Source organism: Bison bison, unplaced genomic scaffold, assembly GCF_000754665.1.
Source record: "Bison bison bison isolate TAMUID 2011002044 unplaced genomic scaffold, Bison_UMD1.0 scf7180017864302, whole genome shotgun sequence".
In the NCBI taxonomy this organism is placed as follows: Eukaryota; Metazoa; Chordata; class Mammalia; order Artiodactyla; family Bovidae; genus Bison; species Bison bison.
In genome coordinates, this window is record NW_011494874.1 from 2766620 (window position 1) to 2779793 (window position 13174).

Consider the following 13174-nt stretch of genomic DNA (forward strand, 5'->3'; position numbering starts at 1 on the left):
CCAAGCTAAACTATCACCGCCAGTGTGGACTAGACGTCACCCTTTTCTTATGTGAAAGATCTCCAAAAATGTACCTCCCATGAACCCTTTCCCAGGAAACTGCTAGAGGATGCACTCTAGCTAAACAAGCGAGTGAACAAAAAATGAGAACAACACAGGATTTACAAAACTAGGGATCCGACCAAGGAGAATTCCCAGGAAGAAATGAGGAAGTGATTCCACGGTAAGGGCAGAAAGCCCAAAGACGAACCCATCCTGAACAAAAGAGGGAAGGAGGCTCCAGGAAGAGAGGTCTTCAAAAAGATAAACACATTAGATAAAACGAAAAACACTAACGTGTTTGGATGTCATGAAAGGCTGGAGATGAATTTGGGATAAGTTCATTAATAACCAACCAAAGAGAGAAGGAAAAAAGAAAGACAAAACCAAAAAATTATCGACTCCAGAGAAAACAAAAGTTGCAAGGAAAAGTAAAAAATCACAGTGCTGTTGCTGTACTCTCAAGTATTTACACTGTTGTAATATATAAAGACGGAATACTGATCAAACCAAAACTGAGCTAAATAAATTAAAAGAAGGGGACAGACAGGTATTCTTGTGTGTGTTGAGGCCAAAGGTGAAAGATTTCAATCTTCATTTTCTGTGGTTGAAAAGTCAAGGTAATGCCTAAGTCAAAAAAAAAAATTTTTTTTTGAGAACTAGAAAAATCAGAATGTTACTTAGAAAAATTGTTGTAAATGTCAAAAGAACCATTTAAAAGAGTAAAAAGCTGTAGCTTAGGTGGATATGGAATTGGAGTGGAGAAGGATGCTTCTACATAATCTTGTAAAGCTATTTGACTCTTAAAATGAAGCATATGCATGACTTTGACAAAAATAAAACTTAATGAAAGCTGAATAAAGCAAAGAAACTGAACTGGCAATTCAGCTATAGAGAACCAATAAAGATATGGGGGAAATGCTCTTATCACAGATAATAAAAGAACTGAAAATGAGAAGAATGAAATTTGGCAAATTGATGAATGTTTAAAACCTTGATAATTCCCAGAGAAAGTCACTTGTTAAACTAATTCTGAGAATGTAAATTGGTACAAAGTTCAAGGGGGACAATTTGGCCATAAAATGCTCGCACCTTTTGACATGGCCACTCCACTCTTACGAGTACAAATAAGAGACATACGTGAAGATGGAAAAACAAAGCTGCTCACTCCAACTTCTATCATCCAACTTTTAAAAATCATGTAAATATCTGACAAGAGTGCGTCAATTAAATCAATTATGATATAGTCATTTGCTAGGATACTAGGTAAAAAAAAAATCATAAGATAGGAAATTACTTAATGGCATGGGACATGTTTAGGATGTCTACTTAGGTGAAAAATTAGGATGGCTATGATGAACCCAATTAAAAATGTGTGTACATATGTATACACACACACACACACTCACTTTTGCAATTTACAGGTGAAACCAAAAGACCAGAAGCTGGTCTTCAAAGTGCTGGCAGTGGTCATCTTTGAGTGGTGAGACTAGGGTGAGTCCTGTTCTTCCTCTTGTTCTGTTCAGTGTTTTGCAATAAGTGTGTTTCTTTTTCTAGAATTATTACATGTAATAAGTTTTAGTTATCAGCTTAGTATCTTTTCTAGGAAAAACTCACATGACTCCCCCTTCTTCATTCTCCACTACAGAAATGAAATTATCTGCATAATTTGTAAAAGAGATTCAGTGTGGGGCAAGGGTGTGAAGGTAACCCTGAGTCCTAAAAAGGACTCTGGTGTCCAGTCAGCTGCAAAGTGACCAGTTGGATCGGACCAGGGATGAAGGCCAGGTGTCTGGAGTCGGGCCCCAGCTGACCTCACCTCTTTGCCCTGGGTAACTTCTGAATGGCTTCACCCTCCACTCAGAGAAGCAGCTGCCAGAAATGGCCCCACCGCTACCTGCCCTCTGGGACCTGCATGTGTGCCCCAGCTCTCCTAGGATCCCCTCCGGCTTTATCTTTCCTAGACCATGCCTGACGCTTAGTCACCGGCACACGTGCCTCTTAGAGTGTAACCCAGAAAAGCAGAACTCACCCAGCGAAGGAAGGGATACACCCATCGGAATCACCCAGGGGAAGTCCTGTGCTCCGCCAACCACACCTCCACGGGCTCCGTGTAAACAACCTTCCAAGACAAGAGGGCTGAGTCACAAAACCAAGTCCAACTGTGTGAGCGCATGTCTAACCACAACCGCAGTGTCCAGCCCCAGCAGGGCTGTTGGGAATGGCGAGGCCAGCCCTGGGGACACGGAGCTGGAGCAGAGCCGCTCCCACCTTTGGGATGCTTCTAATCCAACGAGAAACGAACAGCCATGGCATGGAACTCAGGGGTGCTGCACGGGTCTAGGTGCGAATGGGCGAAGGACGAGAAACTCTGCTGGAGCACGGCAGAGGGGAGGATGGAGAGTTTCAGCCAGCCTGGATGTTCCTCAAGATAAACACGGGGGCCCGTGTGACTGGCTGAGCCGATCAGCGCCCTCAGCCTTCCACCCATCGAGGCAGCACTAGTATTAGCATCACTGCCATCATCCTTATATCCAGGGATACACGGAACTGGACTGATGACAGTCTTCAATCCCAATACCAGCCATCACTGGTCCACAGATGGCTCTTTCAGTTTATCCCCTTTAGGCGACATTTTAAGAAGGTACTGCTCATTCATAAACCCACCAGAGTGTCAACCCAGAGGTGGCCACTCTGTGCAGCCCCGGGGTCACAGGGCCCCCCTGCAGCCCCGCTGCTGGAGGTGGGCACCCCCCAATCCTGGATTTGGGAGCTGTGCTCCGGCTCTCCACCTCTCACCCTGATCAGTTCTCGCCTCGCCGTTCCTGACCTGGGGACCAGGCTTAGCCTAGCTCTCCCTGCTGGGAAGGAAATGGGCTGGTCTCAACAGCAGACCAGACCCAACTGATCTTCTCCCAGAGGTCCTGGCAGCCAGGGCTTGGGGGCAAGTGAGCACCAAGTGGGCTCTGGGGCAGGGGGCGAGCTCAGGCAGACCCAGGGTGGCCCTGCACCAGCTCCCCTGATGGGCAGGGCCCTGTGATCCTTGTATTTTGAAACGAGCTGTTTGGGGCAACTATTAGGAGCAGGAGGAGCATTTTCTAGATGCTTCTCTGCAGGGTTTTTATAACCCTTCTCTGCAGGTAACCAAAGTTACCAAACTGGTGGACCTGGCCAAGAGCACTGTTCAGTTCTTTCATCCTGACACGCAAACCGCAAACCGTGCTGTGATGCTCTCAGGACCCAAACCCTGGCATGAATGGAGATATAGCCTCCGATCCCACAGGTGGAACAGCAGACACCAGGCTCCGTGCCCAGAGCACCTCCCCACTCGCCTCTCAGCAGAAGTGAGGGGACAGTCAGGGCCACAGCTGGGACACATCTAAGCGGGCCCACCTTCCTCCCCTCCGGGCAGCTGCCAGCAGCTCACGCTGACACCGGGGCCATCTGCCGGGGACGCGGCCCAGACCCCACCAAGCTAACGGACGCTCACTGTATCATGTTGAAAAAACACACGAGCTGGGAGATGCCTTAGATCTGCAGGAAAAGAAAATAAAACCTGGCCCCCAAATTACAAGTGAGGCTCAAGGGCCTGGAAGGATCCATGCGATGGGATAGATTTTCTCTTGCCCCAGTGGGCGCAAGGGGGATGACAGAGCTTGGTGCTGTCATCCTTGCTTCAATCTGCAGATGGGGAAACTGAGGCCAGGCTAGGCAGCCTCTGGCTACAACTGCGAGACTCAGGTGATGAAAAGAAGGATGCAACACCCCTGAGAGGGTCCCTGGGGGAGACCAAGGTCCTGGGAGACCAGGGGAGGGAAGACGTGAGGAGGAGGAGGCCAGTGGGGAGATTCTGCGCGGGAAGGAAAACCCACAGCACCGCTGAGGCTCAAGGGCAGGGACGGGAGAAGAACACGTGACACGGAGCTCACACGCTGCACAGGGCAGGGAGCTGCACGCAGGGGCCACGTGCTTCGGTCAGGGCACAGCTCTTCACACTTTCAAGATGCTGGCAGAATGAATGAATGAAATTTGACTTCCCTTTTACAGATGACGGGCATGGGACTTGGAGAGGCCTGGTGATGTCCCCAAAGGCACACCTTGCTGTCCTTCCTGGTAGAAAGAAGACGAAGAAGTCAGAAAAGAATGAGACACAACAGAATCACCTGTCCTCGGGGGGCCAGGCTGGGGCCAGCGTCCACTCAGCGAGGACTGTCGGCCCCTCCAGCACTCACACACGTGTCCCATTGATATCACGACCAGCTCAAAGTCCCCTCTGGCTTCTGGAGGGTCTAAGGCCTCCAACAAAAAGTTTCAAAGAAGGGCTGATGAGGCTGACCTAGCCCGCTCCAGTTTCATCAGAGAAGCAAAACCAAACCGCGGAATTCTGTCTTGCAAACCCTCAGCCTACTCAATGACAGCTGAAGGCTTGTTTTCAATCTTCCCTTCCCTTCTTGGGGAGGAGGCCTCAGCGACCCCCACAAACCAGACTCAGTTCTGGCCGGTGGCCACTGGGTTTCAAATTTTGAAATGGGCCTTTTGCAAAATGTTCAGTTTCAAGCCCTTGGTCCGACTGCTTACATTCTGTCCAAACTTCCTGGGGGAGTGAGATTTATTTAAGAAAGGAATAAAATCCCCATGTTCAACCCATCGAGTGAAAACACGTTCCATCCCAGGCAATTTCAAGGATTAAGGTTACATATCTCTTAATGAGTCGCAGGTGGAAGGCAAAATGGAGCTGGCTGGAAGAGTAGGACCAGCCTCAGTCATGAGGAGGTGCCAGTCCTTGGTGCCAAGGACCCCGATTCTCTGCCAGGGAGGTAATCTGCCCCCCAGCATGGCCTCACAATCATTCCTTTGTACATTCATTCATTCTTGAAGAGGGCATGTAATGCTGCCTGAAAGGTGAGTAGTCTGGTCTCATCCTAACTGGCATTCTGTAAAAACTCAGTTGAACTCCTCGTTCTTCTGGGACAGGGGAATATGGGTACCACATCCATTTGGGAGCTTTTAAATGAATGCAGGTGACACCATCTATTACAGCTCCTTAGTAATTTCTAACGCATCTCTTCCCTCCCTGGTATCGCATTATGTACAGGACAGGTCTTATATTAGGTAAGAAGAGCCTCATAAGCTTTTGCTAGATAAGGTTGGGCTTCCCAGGTGTCTGCTAGTAGTAAAGAATCTGCCTACCAATGCGGGAGATGCAAGACACTTGGGTTCGATCCCTGGATCAGGAAGATCCCCTGGAGGAGGGCATGGCAACCCACTCCAGTATTCTTGCCTGGAGCATCCCATGGACAGAGGAGCCTGGCGGGCTACAGTCCATGGGGTCACAAAGAGTCAGAAACGACTGAGTGACTGACCACACACACACACACACACAGACAAGGTTAATTCTCAGGACAATCCAGCCAGGGAGGTATCGTTATCCTTGTCTAAGAGGTGATGGGGAGGCTGGAGGTCCAGGGTGTTCCCCGTCTAACCCACTGTCCCGCAGCTGGAAAGCAGGAGGAAGTGGAGGAGCAGCCCCCTCACTGGAGGCACAAAAACAAGACTGTTATTTTCGACCTCCTGTCTTGGCAGAGGCCGGGGCAGCTTTCGGGAAGACCCAGGGCCTCCATTCCACCAGTCCGAGCCAACGTTGCCCAAGGATGGGCCGAGGTCCAGGGCAGTCGGAACTGCCAGGATCCTGTCTCACTGTCTGGCACTGGACGCAGGAAACTGGACTCGAGGGAGAATTTGCACGCGGGTGGGAGAATGCCGTGGACCATCTGACACACCACCACCTCCGCGCAGAACAGCTCCTGGCCGTTCTCAGAAGGGCCATCCCAGTTCCACAAAAGCACATGTATTTTTAGCTCTTCGTTCATTCATTCAGCAGTAATTTACTGGGCGCCTCCTAGGCTCAGGCTGGGAAGGCCCTGTGGAGACAGAGAAGAATCTGACCCAGTTCTCGGCTGTGCAGGCAGGTCAGCTTGGTGGAGACATGTAAACGAATGCTTGTGAGCGGAGGAGGATGGGTAGCCCCGGGGATTTAGTATGTGCCCTGAGGCTGGGGTGTGGCTGAGTGGTCAGGGAAGGAAGCCCAGTGGGACCTGCTCCACTCACTGCCTCACACACGGGTCACTGACTTGCTCACTCATTTACTGATGCGTTCACTTATTCACTCTTCCATTCACAGAGCGCTCCATTTATTCTTGGATGACATACTCATTCACTGAGTCATTGACTCACTCAATAATTATCCTTTCCCTCGATAACTCTAATATATGCATTCCCCCATCCATTTGCCTATTCACTCCCTCATTAATTTGTGCATGCATTGATTTATGTACTCATTAGTTAAATTATTCAACTTGGTCTGCTTTTTACTGACTTTATTCCCTCACTCATTTTTTGACTTATTCATCAATTAATTCATTTGATTCCTCATCAACCCACTGGCTTATTCATCCCCTCATTACTAACTTCTACTAAAGCATTCATTGATAAACTCGTTCTGGAATCCATTTATTAATTCACTCAACTTTCACTTATTGGACTGTTGACCTACTAGTCTTTGGTCCATTCCCTCCTTGACCTATTTGGACCTCACCATCCACCTCTTGACAGTTTTACCCACACAGAGACTCATCCACTTAAGAATGTAACATACACACATTGATTTGCTCAATGCATTATTAATTTACTCCCTCATTCTTATACTCCACATGTTCACTCAATTTTCCATTCCATTGTTTACTCAAAGACTCATTCATTCACTAACTCACTGCGTCATTCATTCATCATGTATACCATTTATTCAACAACTCATTCAACGAATATATTACAAGTGCTCCACATGCAGTGCATATGAGGAGTGCAATTCCTAACGTCCTGGATCTTACAAACCAGGGATTCGGTTACTGGCTCAAGCATCTTCTCTTTTATGTGATACGTAAGCATGTGATATGTAAGTGGGGTCTTGCCTTCTGTGCTTCTGGAAAACCCATGTATTTGCCCTTATACTGAATTATATTTATCAGTAATCCCACCTAATCCCAAAGAGTTACCTGATGAATGCCATGACTAATACAGAGCCTGACATGCATTTGGATCTATACTTGCTGAGCTGAAATTATTACCCTAGTATTGGTTATTTTTGCACTCTCTCAGATACCAAGTGCCAGAAAAATTTTTAAAATCTGGGGTATAGGGACCTCCTGCCATCACCTCCCATCAGATCACTGGTATTTGCCCTGAGATAGGGTAAAAAAATAATCCAAGTAATGAATTATGATCTCAGTATGCAAAATATCCAAATAATTTCAGTGCAACACGCAGAGCAGAACTGTACCCTGTGCTGCCCTGTGCTTAGGCGCTGTGTCGTGTCCGACTCTGCGACTCTGGACTGTCGCCTGCTAGGCTCCTCTGTCCGTGGGATTCTCCAGGCAAGAAAACTGGAGTGGGTTGCCATGCCCTCCTCCAGGGGATCTTCCCAACCCAGGGATCAAAGCCAGGTTTCCTGGATTGCAGGCAGATTCTTTACTATCTGAGCCACCAGGGAAGCCCAAGAATAGTGGAGTGAATAGCCTATCCCTCCTGCACTGCAGGCGGATTCTTTACCTGCTGAGTTACCCAGGAAGCCTGAACTACGGACTATGTACCATTACAACAAATATCTTTTAAAATGTTTTATTTCACACATTTCAGTAATGGAGACTTGGGATAATCATAATCCTTTTTCAAAATACATTTTCACCACTGGTCGTCTTCTTTCTTAGTTTGTCATAGATTTAACTCACTAAAATATAAGAACGAACACAACGAATACTTTAACCTCTATGTCCTCACTATACACAGAATTAATATTGATGGATTAAATCTTCTTGGTTAAATGGATCTCAGAGAAGCAAAACTGGGTCGACCACAATTATTGTTTCACAAAATTTTATCATTGGAATAATCTTGGCATTTTAATTTTCTTTATATACGAATTTTACTTATTTATTAATGTAGTCAGGTACTCATTTTCAAAAATAAAATCAATAGCAAAGAATCTGCTTCTAAACAAGGGGGAAGTAGGCATTTGCTGTATGAGGCAGGGAGCTCAAGCTCGGTGCTCTGTGACAGCCTGGAGGGGTGGGATGGAGGGGAAGACGGGCGGGAAGGCAACGAGGAAGGGTGCGTTTGGCTGATTCGTGTTGACGAGCGGCAGAAACCAACACAATATTGTAAATCAATGATCCTCCAGTTAAAAGTAAATTAATAAAAACATAAACAAGAGGGTAAACTTTGCCTATTAAGTCTCTCTGTGTACCCCTTAAACAGAGGGGTAGACAGTTGAATTAAACAAATCTTTGTTTCATGAATAATCGCATCATTGGTCATGAGTGGCCACTGGGATTTTACTAGCCTGTTTATCTTTAATTTGTTTAATTATTAAAAACCCAAGGAAAACACAACCAACCCAAGAATAATATCTTTGACTAAGTCTAGAATTCATCTATGCCCTTTTCACTTTAAGAGGTAGCACTAAATCTATTTTCAAATGAAATTCTTTTTTTCCTTTTTCAACATGAATTAACTATGATGTTTCTCAAACAAATTCTTATCCTTGGTGCCAGCATAATCTTTGATTTGTTTTATAACTGCATGAAACCATCTATTTTTAAAGAATATACTTATCATCCATAAACAAAATGGCCAAACCAAGAATAAAAACTTAATCTCATACTTACTTTGATCTATATTCTCCTTGACCACATAGGTAACAGTTAAATAATAACTAATCATTAAATAATAGCTAAAATAACCAAGGGGCAGTCATTCTGGGGCACAAAACAGATGAAACATACACTGATCATTGGCTCATATTTTATACTCACTCACTTAGTTAACCATTTCTTTAATCCTAAATTTTTTCTTTCATGAATCAAACCCACTTCAAACTAAGAGAAGGACATATATTTAGCTTAGCTGTGTCTCACACAACCAGTAACAACTTAATGTGCCTCTTCTTAATGGAGCCATGGAGTTCACATTGAGTGAGTGAAGTAATTATATTTCAGAACTGAAGTTTCAAACTGAACTGAAACTAATTTCAGAACTGAAGTAATTATATTCCTTGTTTTATAAATATCCTCAATGTTGGTCTGTGTTTTGACCTCTCTTTTCTTTTCAATATATTTATTGATCTATTCATTTATTTACAGATAGTATAAAGCCAGTATCTATGAACTCTCTCAACTAGATTCTCCAACATCCTGAGATGATTCCCCCAAGAGTCATACACTAATTGTCTTTTCACCATGGACCTCAGGGGTTCCAAACGTGATTGATCATAATTTTCATTCAGATGCATTCCATTCACATCATTGGTCCAGGTGTGGTCTTTCAGCATTTAATTTGAACAGTTTCTAGATGTTACAATGAACAGCCATGAATCCGCAGTCCTAACTCAACAAATGGAGTACTGACTTCCTAAATGAGTAACAGCCTAGATCATCATTAAGAGAGGAATGGGACAAACACGAAAGGGGACATATCAGTGTTGAAATGAATGGGAAAGCTCAGTTTTTTTTTTTCCTTTTATCTCATTTGTGCTAAATTGTGTTAATCACAAACTTCAGCTCATAACACATTCTCATCATAGGTCTATGCGTGGCATTTAATTTTAATTACATTTATTCTTTTTTAATGATACAGTGGAAACCCACAAGCTAACCACCCAAACCAAGAACTTTATTACTCACATGGCATGGTGTGCTCCTTCCCCAGAGGCATTAGGCAAAGCTCGTCATGGTTGGAGAGTAACTTAATGAGCTACAGTCGATCCACCCTGTGGATTGAAAAGATGTTGACAAATGAAAATGCCTGGATTCGGGTTTTAATTTAGTGAACACTAGGTAACCATGACAATAATTAATTGTAAACAATCATTTATACTACACTCTCATCTCTGGCTCTACGAATGAATGGACCTACATTTTATTAATTAATGTATTCAGTTCATTTTAATAGCATAATAAGCACCCTTAAATGAACCACCCAACATAAGAACTATGAATCTTGCAGACAAGAACTCTGGGCCCTTTACTGACATTGATAAGAGGTTAGAACTTCATTTTGTAAAAGATTCCTGTTGTGTTGAATCAGATTCAACACGGACCTCGGTTGACAACACAGTCTTATCATTGGTCCTTTTATGACCTTCTTTGGTTATGTCCTGTCCTTCCTTTTTTTCAACTGTTCGACTTGCAAAAACCAGGAGTCACTATCAGATAGGCAAGCCATCCGCATGGTGCTCTGGGTGAAAACAAATCTGCTTGCTCTATGATGGACTAAAATCCCACTACCCAAGGTATAAAGCAGTGAGAGGAATAGCCATCAAATGTATCCCATACTTTCAAACCATACACTGAATATCCTAAACAGGTTCCCCCAAAGAAGACAAGAACTTGGCTATTACTCACCTTCAACTATGAAGGTCTTGATCATTAGAGAATGATTAGTAGTTCACGTCCATTCTATGAAGGACAAAGAAAATAGCCAAAAAAAAGGGGGGGTGGGGAAGGAGAAATGAATAGGCATTCTTTTATAAATTAAAATGTTAAATGAAATGACAGAATATCTCTTGTCCTGAAAAAGAGAAATATAGAAAGGAAAAAAATTCTTTCCGTTGATCCATGTTTTCCCCTTGATTGACTTGCTATTTAGGTTTTGACTAATTTACTTCATTATTTATTTCCATTTCTCTTAACAAACTAGAACTCACCACTGATCGAGAGCAAGAACACTGACTGTGACTCTTCTCTGTCTAAATGACCTTACCCCAAACAGGAAATTCCTCTGGTTTCCTGGTCCAGTGGTTAAGACTTCACCTTCCAATGCAAGGGGTGTGGTTCTAGGATGATATTTAAAAATGTGCAGCTCAACAGTTGTATTGACTGGTTACAGCCTAATCCTTCATGTGTAATTCATTCTCATCTCTGGTCTTTTAAAATTTTGTGTCCAGATGTAGCCTTTTATCCATTGTTCTGTAATCCAACAGACGGGTAGCCCAAGGATGAAAACTCTGTTTACCATTATACAGGCCTACAGGCTTCTTCTCCAGAGACTCCCTAGCCACGACATTTACCTACGAGGAGTCACTCTGGGGAGCACAAAACAAATATTGAAAAGAATGAAACAGCCTAGATTTCGACTTTGCTCTAATACACTAATGGATGCAGAGTGAGAAAATTGAGACTAACCTGAAAACTTTGGGTGTGCCACTTGCTTCAGCTGGCAGAAAGTTAACCCCTCTTTTAATCTAATTAGTTCAACGATAAATTTTTTAAACATTTTTTTAAGATTCTTTTTAATGTGGACTATATTTTAAACTCTTTACTGAATTTGTTACAATATTGCTTCTGTTGTTTAGGTTCTGATTTTTTGACCATGAGGCATGAGGAATCTCAGCTCCTCAACCAGGGATCAAAACCACAGGCCTTGCATTGGAAAGTGAAGTCTTAACCACTGAACCACCAGGGAAGTCCCTCAATATTCTTCTTACCCAAACCAGCAAGAGACAGAATTTCTGCTCTAAGAGGGACATCATTTAAGCGGCACTGGTTAAATCATAATTATTTCAAGACATGCTCATTACTGGCCCAGGCTTTGTCCCTTTGAGCGACTGATTGCTATTAACTTATTCATTTATGCACTCTAATGATAAAACTGCACACACTCAATGCCATAGCATGAATAATAGTAACACATGCGCAGTTCGCTGCTCATTACCAAACTGATAACAGACAGTGTAACTCTGTAATGGAATTCTGTGAGCACAATAGCTCGTGCTGCCTAACAAACTTTTATCAGTGTCCTTCTTTAATTTAAACAGTGCTTAATCTTTTATTTAATTTTATAAACATGTTTCCTAATTAGTAATAAAACAAATAACCAGCAGACCAAAGACACCCGAGAATGTGAAACTGACAATTCACGCGTCTGTTTCTGTGTGTTGCATTCTGAGAGATAAGCAATGTGAATACTAACTCCTCCAAAATAGGTTAATAACACGTGCTCCATTACCTATGCAATCACTGCTCTAGGCCTGGCCACATTTATGCATTAATTCACTTATACTAATACAATCATTACCCATGACCCAAAAAAGCCCCCAAACAGGATAATCAAATATTTGTAACAATTGTCTATAGGATCATTTTCAACAGAGCCATAGATTAGATTTCTTCCCATGCTGGACCTCAGATATGCAAACAAGTGTTATTCATCATCCTTGACTCTGACACCATCAGTCATTAGCAAAGGTTCAAGCACAGAATCTTTTTCTTCATAGTGCAAAGTCGCTTCAATTGTGTCCGACTCTGTGACCCCATGGACTTAGCCGTCCAGGCCTGTCTGATGGTGGGATTCTCCAGACAAGAAAACTGGAATAAGTTGCCATGCCCTCCCTTAGTGGATCTTCCGGACCCAGGGATCAAACCCATGTCTCTTATGTCTCCTGCATTGGCAGGGGGCTTCTATACCACTAGAGCCACATGGGAAGTCCCTTTTCTTCATTATATTCTGCCTACTGATTTATTAAGTTATGACTTATGACTAAAAAGAAATATACATGAATCAGAAAAAAAAAATCAAGAACCTTGATATCCCTGAGATCTACCTATCAAATCATTTCCCAGAAACGAGATCTGTTTCTTGAATTGAGCTCAGTGCTTCATACATGGATGCCTTGACACAATTTGGCCTCTCAAGCCCTGTTATTGGACTAAGTTGCCCTGCTTTGATTCTATTTCCTACTTCTTACCAATGCACCGACCATGATAAACCAACCAAACCATGACATGAACTTTAACTGTGGCTCGCACTGGTCTCCCTGCTCCTGACACAACACTGAGTTGGGGCCATGGCAGAACACTAAAATCAGTGCAGGAGTGTTCATTCTGAACAGCACAAAAAAGAACAAAAAATAAAGTTTGAGATCTTCTATCTATTAGTTGTTTGCATTCCACCTTTCCTAGACTCAGTCATTCAATATTCATTAGTTTACAGTATTCTTTCCAGTTGAACCTCAGAGTTGGAGACACTTATTCATTGTACATGACTTATACATCACCAGTAGTTATCACTGATCCAGCATTCCTTT

General features: G+C 43.5%; 1 long non-coding RNA gene across 1 annotated transcript; it reads right to left on the minus strand.

Moving 5' to 3' along the window:
- Positions 1–3740: 3740 nt before the first annotated feature.
- Positions 3741–10564, minus strand: LOC104996955. The gene is made up of 3 exons (XR_826271.1): positions 10494–10564; positions 9774–9859; positions 3741–4149 (listed from the first exon to the last, which is right to left on the minus strand). It is a non-coding gene; the product is annotated as an uncharacterized LOC104996955 (long non-coding RNA).
- Positions 10565–13174: the final 2610 nt, after the last annotated feature.